Source organism: Anopheles coustani, chromosome 3, assembly GCF_943734705.1.
Source record: "Anopheles coustani chromosome 3, idAnoCousDA_361_x.2, whole genome shotgun sequence".
In the NCBI taxonomy this organism is placed as follows: domain Eukaryota; kingdom Metazoa; phylum Arthropoda; class Insecta; order Diptera; family Culicidae; genus Anopheles; species Anopheles coustani.
The window spans coordinates 62970172-62987437 of NC_071288.1; the positions used below are offsets into that span (position 1 = coordinate 62970172).

General features: G+C 40.2%; 3 long non-coding RNA genes across 4 annotated transcripts in view; all 3 read right to left on the reverse strand.

Annotated features, from left to right (window-relative positions):
* Window positions 1-17266, reverse strand: part of LOC131260248 (uncharacterized) — a 77738-nt gene that overhangs the window by 53672 nt on the left and 6800 nt on the right. The gene's annotated exons all lie outside the window — the stretch shown is intronic.
* Window positions 5955-6932, reverse strand: LOC131260241 (uncharacterized). Its single transcript, XR_009178137.1, has 4 exons — window positions 6718-6932; window positions 6402-6659; window positions 6091-6339; window positions 5955-6030 (listed from the first exon to the last, which is right to left on the reverse strand). It is a non-coding gene; the product is annotated as an uncharacterized LOC131260241 (long non-coding RNA).
* On the reverse strand, window positions 14840-15400 carry LOC131260243 (uncharacterized). Its single transcript, XR_009178139.1, has 3 exons — window positions 15287-15400; window positions 14976-15224; window positions 14840-14915 (listed from the first exon to the last, which is right to left on the reverse strand). It is a non-coding gene; the product is annotated as an uncharacterized LOC131260243 (long non-coding RNA).

Genomic DNA, 17266 nt, shown 5'->3' on the forward strand with positions numbered 1-17266 from the left:
AGAGATTGCTGGGGATAGGGCAGCGATATGAAATCATGTATTGCAATGTCGCTGGCCTATCGTCAAGCTATGTTCTGTTACGCGACTCGGTAGAAAGGATGCAACCCGCGTTGGTCCTTCTATCTGAGACGCATATAACGGAGTGCGAAGCATTTGATCAGTTTAGTATACCGGGGTACAGGGCCGTGTCCTGTTTGTCCCACTCACGACACACAGGAGGGGTTGCGGTTTATGCTGGGAACTCGGTTGCCTTGAAGGTGATTCTAAACGAGTCACTGGAGGGCAACCGGTTTTTGGGGTTTACTGTGACTCGAGGCATGGCGGCTGCAAACTATGGTGTTCTGTATCACTCACCTAGTTCAAGTGACTCACGCTTTGTCGAAATTCTGGAGGACTGGTTAGACAGATTTCTAGATTTTGGCAGGCGTAATGTCTTGGTTGGGGACTTCAACATTGATTGGTTCAATGATGTGAGGTCCGAAAAATTGAAGAAACTTATGGACTCGGTGTGCCTGAAGCAGAAGGTTAGTGCAGCTACTCGTATTACGAATAATAGCAGGACATTGATTGACCATGTGTACTGCAACACAGACTCAATTAGCGTGGTAACAGATGCTTGTGCAAAAATATCTGATCATGAAACTTTGCTTTTAAACTTGAATGATGAACGTTTCAGGACAGTTCAAAAACAAGTTAAATGATGGAATAGGTACTCTAAAGAGGGTCTTTGTCAGGCGATCACATTGGGTCTACAGAGGGAAACTACAAATTTCCATGAAGCTGCAGATCTGTTGAAGGATACACTAGAGAGTGCTATGAATAGTTTAGTTTATGAAAGGACCGTGGAGACTAGATACTCTGGCAGATAGTATACGTTGGCTCTGGAACGTCTAAAGCGTAAAAGAGACAAAGTGTATAAAAAATTTGTTCGGACTAATCTGGCTTCACATTGGTGTCAGTACACTAAGCTACGAAACGAATACAGTAGGTCTTTAAAAACTACTCGTGAGGAATACTTCAGTAGAGAAATTAGCAAGCATCAGGGTAATAGTAGAGAACTTTGGAAACTTCTTAAAAGCATGTTGAAGCCCGTCGAGAATACCGCTTCATGCGTGAAATTCGATAACTGTTTCGAGTCCGATGAGGCGGTCGTCGCAGCAAGGTTCAACAACTTTTTTGTAGTGTCACACATGTTAACAGCAACATTCCGACGGTGGACGAACCAGTCGAGCTGAGGCAAGTTGATACTCCCAGGCATAGATTTTCTTTTCAACCAATAGACATGAGCAAGCTTAGGCAGATATGTTTTGACCTGACCAAAACGGCAGGAATAGGAAATGTAAATGCAAAAACATTGCAGGATTGCTTTCATGTGGCTGGGGAGACGCTCCTGGACTTGATTAACCAATCGATGGAGAGGGGTGTTTTTCCGGATACATGGAAGGAGTCATTGGTTGTACCTATTCCAAAGATGACTGGAGCTATCAAGGCGGAAGAGTTCCGCCCCATCAACATGCTTCACACTGTCGAGAAGGTCCTGGAGGTTGTGATCAAAGACCAATTGGTGCAATACCTGGACCAGAACGGCCTGCTTGCCCGGGAGCAGTCGGGATATCGGGAAGGACATTCCTGTGAAACTGCACTGAACCTGGTGCTTGCGAAGTGGAAGGGGTTGATGGACAGTGGGCAACCGATACTTGCCGTTTTCTTGGATCTAAAACGGGCATTTGAAACAATATCGAGACCCTTGTTGCTCACAACACTTAGACGATTCGGTATTGAGGGGAGGGAACTCAGTTGGTTCAGCGATTATCTGACAGGTAGAACCCAGAGGACAATTTTCAAAAAATCTGTTTCAGATCCTATTGAAAACACCTTTGGGGTTCCACAAGGAAGTGTTCTTGGACCAATTTTGTTTATCATGTATATAAATGACATGAAGCAGGTCTTACGTTCCTGCGAGATAAATCGTTTTGCTGATGATACAGTAATATTTATATCGCGAAAGGACATGAAACAGGCAGAGTCCCTTTTGAATGAAGACTTGAATGAAGACTGAGCTCTGGATGGCTGGTTGAAATACAAGAAACTAGCATTAAACGTTAGTAAAACACACTATATGGTAATGTCGAGGAGGTAGTGGGTCGGCCGGCTTTCAATTGCCATCAACACGGAACCAATTGACCGAGTCTCCCAGGTTAAATATCTGGGAGTCACTCTGGACGACGGGCTTACATTTAGTGCACACATTGATAGGGTCATCGCTAAGGGGGCAAAGAAGTGTGGTATGATAAGTAGACTGGGGAACAACCTAAACTTTTTTGGGAAAGTTCACCTCTACAAATCAATTATCTCACCGCATTTTGATTTTTGTCCATCTATATTGTTCCTCGGCAATCGGACACAGCTCAAAAGGTTGCAAAAAGTGCGAAATAGGGTAATGAGGCTAGTGTTGTGTTACAGTCGGTATACGCCGTCTGCTGTTATGCTGGATGTCCTGCAATGGATGTCGGTAGAGCAGCGGATAGTGTACCAGACTATGATACTAATATTCAAACTCCTGAGGGGCTTGCTACCGGGGTACCTTGGAAAAATAGTAGTTAGGGGTTCTGACGTTCACCGGTACAACACTCGTAGGGCTCATGATTCCAGGACGTCGAACTTTTCTTCAGATTTTGCCAGGAATTCACTATTTTGTAAAGGTATACAATGGTACAACAGCATGCCAAGAGAGATTGCCGAGGCTGCAAACGTTCGCGAGTTCGAGCGCTTGTGTGCCGTGTACGTTAAGCAGGTTGTAAAGTAGAACCCAGTAGCATGTGAAATGTCTCAAAGTTGTATTTTGTGAAATTTAATGTTTGTAAGCATCGCACTTGCCATCACGATCTCACAGATGATGATGATGAGATTTTTGTTTTGCAAATTCAAATGTAAATTTCAAAAATGGAACAACATATCTTTGATCTTTCTGTAGGAACTGCATCAGTCGCTCTTGTGCAATCACGTGACAGGCGTCTCAAATTCATCCATTGATGATTTTTTCGACGCGACCAATTGTCTCACGGATAAGGTTTGCTTAATTTGCCAATCCTGGAAAGTTGTAACTCCCCTCCATATGTTGGACAAGGGAGATACCGGCTATACGAATAGGAGAGAGCATTTTTTGGCCGCGCACTCCGCAGAGAGGTTCCACAATTTCTATCTTTTGTAAGTTGTGCTAATCGCTGTACGCAAGGAAAAGAGAGCTGATTGGTCTTTTTCGTGAAGCGTCACTTTGATCCCACCACTTCGTGATTTGCTCTGAAGTTTGAAACAAATATCTTATGATAACTCCGCCATTCTCGAACCTGTGTTGGGGTAAGAGGCTTATTGGAGAGAAGTGCTAAAGCAAATATGTTATTAAGCACTATTAAATTATTAAGTTATTTGGAGATTTATTCCGATCGATAAACATAATTCGTCTTACTTAAAACAAGAAGTGTTTTATAAAAATAACAATTGTTATGGATATTGCAAACTGTAGAGGACAATAATTTGACGTTGCATCAAATATGTATAGTAAATACTTGAGTCTACACGCAAGCATTAATTAAGCGGAATAGTGCAGGTGCTATGTAAGTGGAAGATCCCATGTGCAAATTACTCATAAAATGCAATTGTTAATTTTACAGCTAAAAATTGGAAGACAGCATGCAATTTTTTCAGCTAAGAAACGCATTTTTTTCACTTCAACCCATCGTAAAACAATCATTCAATAACAGTTTTTAAAAAGGGTGCTCTCTGACTCGTTGGTCAGCTAGAGTCGACGCGGTCTTAGCTTTAAATACCTGGTTTGGAGAAATCAAAAATACATTGCAAGTAGTGTTGTGTAGTGAGCAGATGAGCTATCTGATCCACTCTGCTCACCTCACTGAGCAGAGAGCTACCTCCCTGAAACAAAACCTGAGGTGGCTCACCTACTGAACTTGCTCTCCTACTGAGGTGGCTCATCAAACTCAGTTGTATTGGTGGCTCAGTGAACTCAGTATGTTTTATCTCCATGAACCGATAGTTGAGTAACATGAGTTTAGATTGTTTGCTGAGCCACCAGTACAACTGAGTTTACTGAGCCACCAGCATTACTGAGTTTAATGAGCTACCAGCAAAGCTACCTGAGTTTGCTGAGCCTCCTCATTAGGTGAGCCACCTCAGTAGGTGAGCATGCTCAGTAGCAACACTTTGCTGAGCTAGGTGGCTCACTCTGCTCATCTTATTGAGCGAGCAGGCTCTGCTCTGCTCACTGAAAAGAGCTACTTGACACAACACTAATTGCAAGACATTTATAACGATAAAGATGAAACAGCTATAATAACAGATTTAGCAAACGGCGCTTCTCCGACAAATGAGTAAATATGAAATTGATTTAATGACCGTAATTTGGAACACGCTGCATCAGAAAATAAATGCTACACGCAAGTCGCTTCAAACAGTTGAATGTGAACTATTGCAAGGATCAGTGTTGTTGCAATCGTTAGTAGCATTCATCGAGAGTTTTCGCACAGATTTTGCAAATGTAGAAATAACAGCTAACGAGTTATCTTTTAGTTCAGTTATTTCAGAAGAAAATCGTGTGCGTAAGCGACACGAAACAGTTAACACAAATTTTCAATCAAAGAAGAATTCGTAGTTAATACATTCTATGTTATTCGTGATAATGTAAAATATCTAACTTTCCAAAGGGCTATGAAGTACGAGTCAATTTTAAAACCTTTTAAAATATTATGGCTGCAATATGTCCCCTGATGATAAAAAATTCTAAAACTTTTCACTGAACTTTATAAAAAAAATGTCATTGATCACATTATATGCATTAAGTGCAAAATAGAACATGAATTAAATAAATTTATACGTTTTCTTAACAAATTAAATGCTTATCGTAAAACTTAATCCTTCATTTGCTATCGTTATCGATGAAGTGGGTATGTGGACCCATATATGTATTATTTGAAGAGCCTCTACTACAATTCCGCTCAGGGCCTCAAAAGAGCTTGATCGCCACTGGATTTGCAATAATAAAATAGAATCACAAATAGTTGTTTGTGATGATGTACAGTTGTTGATAAAATTTAGGTGAACACTCTGCTGCTTTTTACAGTTAAACACTCAAATCAACACTGAATGTGAGTTCATTTGCAACGGCTCACGATTAGGAACCTCTACACGAAGCGAATGAAAGTGACAGCAAAACTGATATTCGCGCGTGTATTTTCAGTCTTTTGTGCCTCGTGTAAACTAAAAAACAGCATCGACAGCACCCCAAAATGATGTGATCGGATGAAAACCGATACGGATTTACATTACAGTGAACCATACCAAAAAAAACTGGTACGGTCAGTGACAGCGTACCATACCAAATGCAATCCAGCACTTCTGGGATGCAGCGTGCCATACCAACATCTGTTTTTGAAACCTGACCTGACCTGTTTTTTTTTTTTTGTAGAGTACGCTGTAATGTAGTCCCGCGGTTAAGTTTGTGGAAATGAAGCACTGTTCAACTCATTCCAAGTGACTGATGGGAGCGGACACTGAACTAAAAGTAACAGAGCAGAGTAACAGAAAAGTTGGATGTAATATTCCACACAAGCACATACGGTGAAAACCCGTAACAGGAAAGTCGTTGTACTCGGAGAGTGAAATAATAGATTAGAAGTCAAAACGCAAATTGTAACTAAGTTAATCTTCAACAAAGTTTACGTCGAATTTGATCGAACATCGAACGTAACAAATTTCATCGAAGTAAAACCAAACAGCATTGCCCGTTTAAAAATTATGCATCACTATCACGAAAGATTATTAATGTAAAACATTAGCTTACCGCGCAGCACGCATGTAATACACGCTGTAACACTGTAAAAATAATATAGACTTACATCAGTCCTCTGAACACATGACAGTTGTTAGCAACAGTAATTTACCTTACTTCATATCCCTAAATTGTACGGTCATATTTGCGTTACACTATAGCTGCACATTCCGCGACAAAATCTTAAACTGCAAGAAAAGATTCAAAATTAGAAAATGACAGAGGATTAACTATTCAATCATACTAACCTTAACAAATATCAGGATTCATAATTAAGATAATTGGTCACTTATTCAATTCATTGTAACTCAAACAAAAAGGTGATTTAAATTCGATCCGTTACTACCCTGGCGGCAAAATCATCACGCTTTTACGTTCTGTTGGTAACAATTGTCAATTAGACAGAATGAGAAATCATGATGATTCTACCACCGGGGTACTAGCTGCTCTTGCAATTTATAGTTTGTCTAAATGGGTTTGCTAACATGACATTCCAGCTGAAATGAATACATCTTATAAGCTCCTTGATCCATGCTAACAGGTCATTCCATACACTCACCAATTGTGACGCTTATTGTTCCGTTGTGTACTTTTATGGTGTAGCAGCGATATTCATTACCACTGTTATGTCTACGGCATGATTGCGCATGAAAATATCAGGTAAATCACACACAACTCACGATGAGACAATCCGACCTTACAATCCATTATGTGCAGATGATTTTACACTTTTAATGTTTCAGTCAGTAAGGTTCGTAACAAGCAGATCAGATGTAATATGTTGGATTCATGCACTTAAGGATCGCCCATCAGAATTCTGAAATAGATGTTTCATGTTTCAATATGATAAATATAATACCTTTAGCCATACTAACCTTATACAATTTCAGCAATTTCGGGCGGCCATTCATTTGCGGTCACCAATCCATACAAATTCTTACTTTCCGTTCGCTTGATACGTATGCGTAAACGTACGCGATTGATTACATACTTAACGCTTTTCTAGCACGTACAAAACCTAGAAAACTTTTTCACTGCCTACTGTACAAAACAAAAAAATTCACTGCCTACTGTACAAAAAAATAACTTTTTCACTGCCTACTGTACAAAAAAAAAAATCGCCGAAACGAAGACGCTAGATTACGGTCAAACTGAATACCAAACCGTTTACGTGGCGAACTTCACGTGTTGCAACATTTTCCACATCACATTAGCACTTTTATCAATCTTTTTATATTAAATTAAGCCGGAGAACTGTAATGTTGTCTGTACCGAACAACGCTGCGCAATGATGTCCCGCCTTTCGTGTATGGAATGAGAAATGGCGGCTGGCGAACGTGATTTAGATGTGTTTCCACAAGACACAGTGTCACAATGACAAGTGGCAAGGATAATATAGATATGGTGTGTGCACCATTCAGTCGACTCTCATTCGAAAAAAACTTTTCACTCTAAACCTATGCTTTGTTCTGCTCACCTTATACATTCAAACTGAGTCCAGGATTTTACGATGGTAACAGCACGCAAAAAAGCAATAAGATTTCTTCACTTTTGTTGGAACCGCTGTAACGTTTCGGTCCAATGAAGCTGGCCGAACAGAAACGTCGCCGCAACGGCGATGTGTTTAGATAAGGGAGCGCGCTGTGAACAGCCAATCAAACCAGACAAACACGACACTGTTCGAAAGGTGCTCCTCCAATATGTCGTGAAGAACTGTCACTCTACCAAGCAGCAAGGTAGCAGAATGAACAAGGTATATAGAGTTTCACGGTGGGACACAGACATCAATTAAACGAAAAAACGACAAAATCAAACTCTTTTGTTCTATGTCGTGTTTGTCTGGCATGTTCTATGCAGGGTGACAGAGCACCTCCATATGATTGCATGGGTTTGTTCGTGTGTTTTTACTTATTTTCCCGGATACACGGGCTGCACTATGAAATTAGACCCCCTATTCACCACATCGTAGCCGTTTTTCCACGTTTGCGCTTGAAAATTATGCAATAGGAGGCACATTAATTCATTTTGGATATTTGAACCGTTGAATTTCCGTTAGAAGCTGTAATGATTTGAACTAATCGATTAAACTACAACGATTTTGAACTAATCGATTAAACTGATCGTTGGTGAAGAATTCTCTTTTTTCCGGATTCAATAACAATAACACTTGCTGCTCAATGCACTTGCGCCTGCACTCTGAGATTGCTATGACCAGAATGCGCAAATACATGCCTGAAAACCAACAAGAAACCGAAATAATTGTTTCAACTTAAAGTTTTGATTTCGTAGCTGCTTTCCGATGTTTTCATTGACCACGTAATGAAAAAAGCCTGCCGATTATGGTAATATCGAAAGTTCGAATATCTCTATATTTGTTCCTTTTTACTCAAGCAAGGTTTAGGAAAAAAGAGAATTTGAAAATTCCCAAGGAAAAGACGGAAAATGGGAAAATTCGGTAAAAACGGCTTTTTTCCATAAAAAAAAATTATCTTCTTTAACAAAAACGGTAGGACTTATCCCAACGAAGTCTTCTGATGATTTGTTTCTTTTGGCCTAATAAAAACAATGCAAGTTAGAAAATCCTTAGGAAAAGCCAGAAACCCAGAAAACTCGAAAAATGTTTTTTTCCCAAAAACTTGAAACTTGAAACTTGAAAAAAAGAGTGTTGGTTTGTTTTTAAAGCTAAAATTCAAAATCGGCTGAGCCATTCTTGACGATGTAATCAGATATTTTGTTCGTCTTTATTCATGGCAAGTTTAAAGAAAAGACAACTTTAACGTTCCCTAACGAAAAGCCGGAGAATGGAAAGATTTTTATAAATTGCGACTAATAATATTTGTAATAATATCGACAAGAGTCGATCTTCGCGCCCGGTTGGATCCGAGGAGGCAGCAGGTGTCGGACTTCCGCAATGGTAGGAAAGGTCAGATTTTTGTGCAGTGTCCTGCAGTCGCGTTAGATGAGGTTAGGAAGGAAGTGCAGTCCAAACTCGGGGATGCTTATTCCGTTCGTTTGCCGTTGTCCAGAGTAAGGATAGTGGGGATGACGGAGAAGTACTCTGACGAGGACGTGATTGCACTTCTGAAAGAACAGAATGCAGGGATCCCGTTCACGACACTGGAGCTTGTTGGAATGTACGAAAGTAGGTTCTACAAGTACCAGAAGTACAATGTCGTGATCGATGTGGACAGGGAATCGGCACAATGTCTAGAGGACCTCAAAAAGGTCAAAATAGGTTTTGACAGTTGTGCGATAAGCACTTCTGTTCATGTATTGCGGTGTTTCCGGTGCGGGCAGTTTAGGCACAAGAGCACCGAGTGCAATAAGGAGGAAGCCTGCTCTAGGTGCAGTGGTGCACACAGGACGTCGGAATGTATGTCGGCGGCCTTAAAATGTGTGAACTGCGTGTTGGCGGGTTCAAGGGGGAGCACGGAACATGCTGCTTTTAGTAGCGAGTGTCCCGTATACAAGAAACAGGCATCAAAGATTGCTAAGCATTCTCAATAGCAGAGATTGCTGGGGATAGGGCAGCGATATGAAATCATGTATTGCAATGTCGCTGGCCTATCGTCAAGCTATGTTCTGTTACGCGACTCGGTAGAAAGGATGCAACCCGCGTTGGTCCTTCTATCTGAGACGCATATAACGGAGTGCGAAGCATTTGATCAGTTTAGTATACCGGGGTACAGGGCCGTGTCCTGTTTGTCCCACTCACGACACACAGGAGGGGTTGCGGTTTATGCTGGGAACTCGGTTGCCTTGAAGGTGATTCTAAACGAGTCACTGGAGGGCAACTGGTTTTTGGGGTTTACTGTGACTCGAAGCATGGCGGCTGCAAACTATGGTGTTCTGTATCACTCACCTAGTTCAAGTGACTCACGCTTTGTCGAAATTCTGGAGGACTGGTTAGACAGATTTCTAGATTTTGGCAGGCGTAATGTCTTGGTTGGGGACTTCAACATTGATTGGTTCAATGATGTGAGATCCGAAAAATTGAAGAAACTTATGGACTCGGTGTGCCTGAAGCAGAAGGTTAGTGCAGCTACTCGTATTACGAATAATAGCAGGACATTGATTGACCATGTGTACTGCAACACAGACTCAATTAGCGTGGTAACAGATGCTTGTGCAAAAATATCTGATCATGAAACTTTGCTTTTAAACTTGAATGATGAACGTTTCAGGACAGTTCAAAAACAAGTTAAATGATGGAATAGGTACTCTAAAGAGGGTCTTTGTCAGGCGATCACATTGGGTCTACAGAGGGAAACTACAAATTTCCATGAAGCTGCAGATCTGTTGAAGGATACACTAGAGGGTGCTATGAATAGTTTAGTTTATGAAAGGACCGTGGAGACTAGATACTCTGGCAGATGGTATACGTTGGCTCTGGAACGTCTAAAGCGTAAAAGAGACAAAGTGTATAAAAAATTTGTTCGGACTAATCTGGCTTCACATTGGTGTCAGTACACTAAGCTACGAAACGAATACAGTAGGTCTTTAAAAACTACTCGTGAGGAATACTTCAGTAGAGAAATTAGCAAGCATCAGGGTAATATATAGAGAACTTTGGAAACTTCTTAAAAGCATGTTGAAGCCCGTCGAGAATACCGCTTCATGCGTGAAATTCGATAACTGTTTCGAGTCCGATGAGGCGGTCGTCGCAGCAAGGTTCAACAACTTTTTTGTGAATAGTGTCACACTTGTTAACAGCAACATTCCGACGGTGGACGAACCAGTCGAGCTGAGGCAAGTTGATACTCCCAGGCATAGATTTTCTTTTCAACCAATAGACATGAGCAAGCTTAGGCAGATATGTTTTGACTTGACCAAAACGGCAGGAATAGGAAATGTAAATGCAAAAACATTACAGGATTGCTTTCATGTGGCTGGGGAGACGCTCCTGGACTTGATTAACCAATCGATGGAAAGGGGTGTTTTTCCGGATACATGGAAGGAGTCATTGGTTGTACCTATTCCAAAGATGACTGGAGCTATCAAGGCGGAAGAGTTCCGCCCCATCAACATGCTTCACACTGTCGAGAAGGTCCTGGAGGTTGTGATCAAAGACCAATTGGTGCAATACCTGGACCAGAACGGCCTGCTTGCCCGGGAGCAGTCGGGATATCGGGAAGGACATTCCTGTGAAACTGCACTGAACCTGGTGCTTGCGAAGTGGAAGGGGTTGATGGACAGTAGGCAACCGATACTTGCCGTTTTCTTGGATCTAAAACGGGCATTTGAAACAATATCGAGACCCTTGTTGCTCACAACACTTAGACGATTCGGTATTGAGGGGAGGGAACTCAGTTGGTTCAGCGATTATCTGACAGGTAGAACCCAGAGGACAATTTTCAAAAAATCTGTTTCAGATCCTATTGAAAACACCCTTGGGGTTCCACAAGGAAGTGTTCTTGGACCAATTTTGTTTATCATGTATATAAATGACATGAAGCAGGTCTTACGTTCCTGCGAGATAAATCGTTTTGCTGATGATACAGTAATATTTATATCGCGAAAGGACATGAAACAGGCAGAGTCCCTTTTGAATGAAGACTTGGTAGCTCTGGATGGCTGGTTGAAATACAAGAAACTAGCATTAAACGTTAGTAAAACACACTATATGGTAATGTCGAGGAGGGAGTGGGTCGGCCGGCTTTCAATTGCCATCAACACGGAACCAATTGACCGAGTCTCCCAGGTTAAATATCTGGGAGTCACTCTGGACGACGGGCTTACATTTAGTGCACACATTGATAGGGTCATCGCTAAGGGGGCAAAGAAGTGTGGTATGATAAGTAGACTGGGGAACAACCTAAACTTTTTTGGGAAAGTTCACCTCTACAAATCAATTATCTCACCGCATTTTGATTTTTGTCCATCTATATTGTTCCTCGGCAATCGGACACAGCTCAAAAGGTTGCAAAAAGTGCGAAATAGGGTAATGAGGCTAGTGTTGTGTTACAGTCGGTATACGCCGTCTGCTGTTATGCTGGATGTCCTGCAATGGATGTCGGTAGAGCAGCGGATAGTGTACCAGACTATGATACTAATATTCAAACTCCTGAGGGGCTTGCTACCGGGGTACCTTGGAAAAATAGTAGTTAGGGGTTCTGACGTTCACCGGTACAACACTCGTAGGGCTCATGATTCCAGGACGTCGAACTTTTCTTCAGATTTTGCCAGGAATTCACTATTTTGTAAAGGTATACAATGGTACAACAGCATGCCAAGAGAGATTGCCGAGGCTGCAAACGTTCGCGAGTTCGAGCGCTTGTGTGCCGTGTACGTTAAGCAGGTTGTAAAGTAGAACCCAGTAGCATGTGAAATGTCTCAAAGTTGTATTTTGTGAAATTTAATGTTTGTAAGCATCGCACTTGCCATCACGATCTCACAGATGATGATGATGAGATTTTTGTTTTGCAAATTCAAATGTAAATTTCAAAAATGGAACAACATATCTTTGATCTTTCTGTAGGAACTGCATCAGTCGCTCTTGTGCAATCACGTGACAGGCGTCTCAAATTCATCCATTGATGATTTTTTCGACGCGACCAATTGTCTCACGGATAAGGTTTGCTTAATTTGCCAATCCTGGAAAGTTGTAACTCCCCTCCATATGTTGGACAAGGGAGATACCGGCTATACGAATAGGAGAGAGCTTTTTTTTGGCCGCGCACTCCGCAGAGAGGTTCCACAATTTCTATCTTTTGTAAGTTGTGCTAATCGCTGTACGCAAGGAAAAGAGAGCTGATTGGTCTTTTTCGTGAAGGGTCACTTTGATCCCACCACTTCGTGATTTGCTCTGAAGTTTGAAACAAATATCTTATGATAACTCCGCCATTCTCGAACCTGTGTTGGGGTAAGAGGCTTATTGGAGAGAAGTGCTAAAGCAAATATGTTATTAAGCACTATTAAATTATTAAGTTATTTGGAGATTTATTCCGATCGATAAACATAATTCGTCTTACTTAAAACAAGAAGTGTTTTATAAAAATAACAATTGTTATGGATATTGCAAACTGTAGAGGACAATAATTTGACGTTGCATCAAATATGTATAGTAAATACTTGAGTCTACACGCAAGCATTAATTAAGCGGAATAGTGCAGGTGCTATGTAAGTGGAAGATCCCATGTGCAAATTACTCATAAAATGCAATTGTTAATTTTACAGCTAAAAATTGGAAGACAGCATGCAATTTTTTCAGCTAAGAAACGCATTTTTTTCACTTCAACCCATCGTAAAACAATCATTCAATAACAGTTTTTAAAAAGGGTGCTCTCTGACTCGTTGGTCAGCTAGAGTCGACGCGGTCTTAGCTTTAAATACCTGGTTTGGAGAAATCAAAAATACATTGCAAGACATTTATAACGATAAAGATGAAATAGCTATAATAACAGATTTAGCAAACGGCGCTTCTCCGACAAATGAGTAAATATGAAATTGATTTAATGACCGTAATTTGGAACACGCTGCATCAGAAAATAAATGCTACACGCAAGTCGCTTCAAACAGTTGAATGTGAACTATTGCAAGGATCAGTGTTGTTGCAATCGTTAGTAGCATTCATCGAGAGTTTTCGCACAGATTTTGCAAATGTAGAAATAACAGCTAACGAGTTATCTTTTAGTTCAGTTATTTCAGAAGAAAATCGTGTGCGTAAGCGACACGAAACAGTTAACACAAATTTTCAATCAAAGAAGAATTCGTAGTTAATACATTCTATGTTATTCGTGATAATGTAAAATATCTAACTTTCCAAAGGGCTATGGAGTACGAGTCAATTTTAAAACCTTTTAAAATATTATGGCTGCAATATGTCCCCTGATGATAAAAAATTCTAAAACTTTTCACTGAACTGAAAATGTCATTGATCACATTATATGCATTAAGTGCAAAATAGAACATGAATTAAATAAATTTATACGTTTTCTTAACAAATTAAATGCTTATCGTAAAACTTAATCCTTCATTTGCTATCGTTATCGATGAAGTGGGTATGTGGACCCATATATGTATTATTTGAAGAGCCTCTACTACAATTCCGCTCAGGGCCTCAAAAGAGCTTGATCGCCACTGGATTTGCAATAATAAAATAGAATCACAAATAGTTGTTTGTGATGATGTACAGTTGTTGATAAAATTTAGGTGAACACTCTGCTGTTTTTTACAGTTAAACACTCAAATCAACACTGAATGTGAGTTCATTTGCAACGGCTCACGATTAGGAACCTCTACACGAAGCGAATGAAAGTGACAGCAAAACTGATATTCGCGCGTGTATTTTCAGTCTTTTGTGCCTCGTGTAAACTAAGCAACAGCATCGACAGCACCCCAAAATGATGTGATCGGATGAAAACCGATACGGATTTACATTACAGTGAACCATACCAAAAAAAACTGGTACGGTCAGTGACAGCGTACCATACCAAATGCAATCCAGCACTTCTGGGATGCAGCGTGCCATACCAACATCTGTTTTTGAAACCTGACCTGACCTGTTTTTTTTTTTTTTGTAGAGTACGCTGTAATGTAGTCCCGCGGTTAAGTTTGTGGAAATGAAGCACTGTTCAACTCATTCCAAGTGACTGATGGGAGCGGACACTGAACTAAAAGTAACAGAGCAGAGTAACAGAAAAGTTGGATGTAATATTCCACACAAGCACATACGGTGAAAACCCGTAACAGGAAAGTCGTTGTACTCGGAGAGTGAAATAATAGATTAGAAGTCAAAACGCAAATTGTAACTAAGTTAATCTTCAACAAAGTTTACGTCGAATTTGATCGAACATCGAACGTAACAAATTTCATCGAAGTAAAACCAAACAGCATTGCCCGTTTAAAAATAATGCATCACTATCACGAAAGATTATTAATGTAAAACATTAGCTTACCGCGCAGCACGCATGTAATACACGCTGTAACACTGTAAAAATAATATAGACTTACATCAGTCCTCTGAACACATGACAGTTGTTAGCAACAGTAATTTACCTTACTTCATATCCCTAAATTGTACGGTCATATTTGCGTTACACTATAGCTGCACATTCCGCGACAAAATCTTAAACTGCAAGAAAAGATTCAAAATTAGAAAATGACAGAGGATTAACTATTCAATCATACTAACCTTAACAAATATCAGGATTCATAATTAAGATAATTGGTCACTTATTCAATTCATTGTAACTCAAACAAAAAGGTGATTTAAATTCGATCCGTTACTACCCTGGCGGCAAAATCATCACGCTTTTACGTTCTGTTGGTAACAATTGTCAATTAGACAGAATGAGAAATCATGATGATTCTACCACCGGGGTACTAGCTGCTCTTGCAATTTATAGTTTGTCTAAATGGGTTTGCTAACATGACATTCCAGCTGAAATGAATACATATTATAAGCTCCTTGATCCATGCTAACAGGTCATTCCATACACTCACCAATTGTGACGCTTATTGTTCCGTTGTGTACTTTTATGGTGTAGCAGCGATATTCATTACCACTGTTATGTCTACGGCATGATTGCGCATGAAAATATCAGGTAAATCACACACTCACGATGAGACAATCCGACCTTACAATCCATTATGTGCAGATGATTCTACACTTTTAATGTTTCAGTCAGTAAGGTTCGTAACAAGCAGATCAGATGTAATATGTTGGATTCATGCACTTAAGGATCGCCCATCAGAATTCTGAAATAGATGTTTCATGTTGCAATATGATAAATATAATACCTTTAGCCATACTAACCTTATACAATTTCAGCAATTTCGGGCGGCCATTCATTTGCGGTCACCAATCCATACAAATTCTTACTTTCCGTTCGCTTGATACGTATGCGTAAACGTACGCGATTGATTACATACTTAACGCTTTTCTAGCACGTACAAAACCTAGAAAACTTTTTCACTGCCTACTCTACAAAAAAAAAAATTCACTGCCTACTGTACAAAAAAATAACTTTTTCACTGCCTACTGTACAAAAAAAAAATCGCCGAAACGAAGACGCTAGATTACGGTCAAACTGAATACCAAACCGTTTACGTGGCGAACTTCACGTGTTGCAACATTTTCCACATCACATTAGCACTTTTATCATTCTTTTTATATTAAATTAAGCCGGACAACTGTGTTGTTGTCTGTACCGAACAACGCTGCGCAATGATGTCCCGCCTTTCGTGTATGGAATGAGAAATGCCGGCTGGCGAACGTGATTTAGATGTGTTTCCACATGACACAGTGTCACAATGACAAGTTGCAAGGTTAATATAGATATGGTGTGTGCAGCATTCAGTCGATTCTCATTCGAAAAAAACTTTTCACTCTAAACCTATGCTTTGTTCTGCTCACCTTATACATTCAAACTGAGTCCAGGATTTTACGATGGTAACAGCACGCAAAAAAGCAATAAGATTTCTTCACTTTTGTTGGAACCGCTGTAACGTTTCGGTCCAATGAAGCTGGCCGAACAGAAACGTCGCCGCAACGGCGATGTGTTTAGATAAGGGAGCGCGCTGTGAACAGCCAATCAAACCAGACAAACACGACACTGTTCGAAAGGTGCTCCTCCAATATGTCGTGAAGAACTGTCACTCTACCAAGCAGCAAGGTAGCAGAATGAACAAGGTATATAGAGTTTCACGGTGGGACACAGACATCAATTAAACGAAAAAACGACAAAATCAAACTGTTTTGTTCTATGTCGTGTTTGTCTGGCATGTTCTATGCAGGGTGACAGAGCACCTCCATATGATTGCATGGGTTTGTTCGTGTGTTTTTACTTATTTTCCCGGATACACGGGCTGCACTATGAAATTAGACCCCCTATTCACCACATCGTAGCCGTTTTTCCACGTTTGCGCTTGAAAATTATGCAATAGGAGGCACATTAATTCATTTTGGATATTTGAACCGTTGAATTTCCGTTAGAAGCTGTAATGATTTGAACTAATCGATTAAACTACAACGATTTTGAACTAATCGATTAAACTGATCGTTGGTGAAGAATTCTCTTTTTTCCGGATTCAATAACAATAACACTTGCTGCTCAATGCACTTGCGCCTGCACTCTGAGATTGCTATGACCAGAATGCGCAAATACATGCCTGAAAGCCAACAAGAAACCGAAATAATTGTTTCAACTTAAAATTTTGATTTCGAAGCTGCTTTCCGATGTTTTCATTGACCACGTAATGAAAAAAGCCTGCCGATTATGGTAATATCGAAAGTTCGAATATCTCTATATTTGTTCCTATTTACTCAAGCAAGGTTTAAGAAAAAAGAGAATTTGAAAATTCCCAAGGAAAAGCCGGAAAATGGGAAAATTCGGTAAAAACGGCTTTTTTCCATAAAAAAAAATTACCTTCTTTAACAAAAACGGTAGGACTTATCCCAACGAAGTCTTCTGATGATTTGTT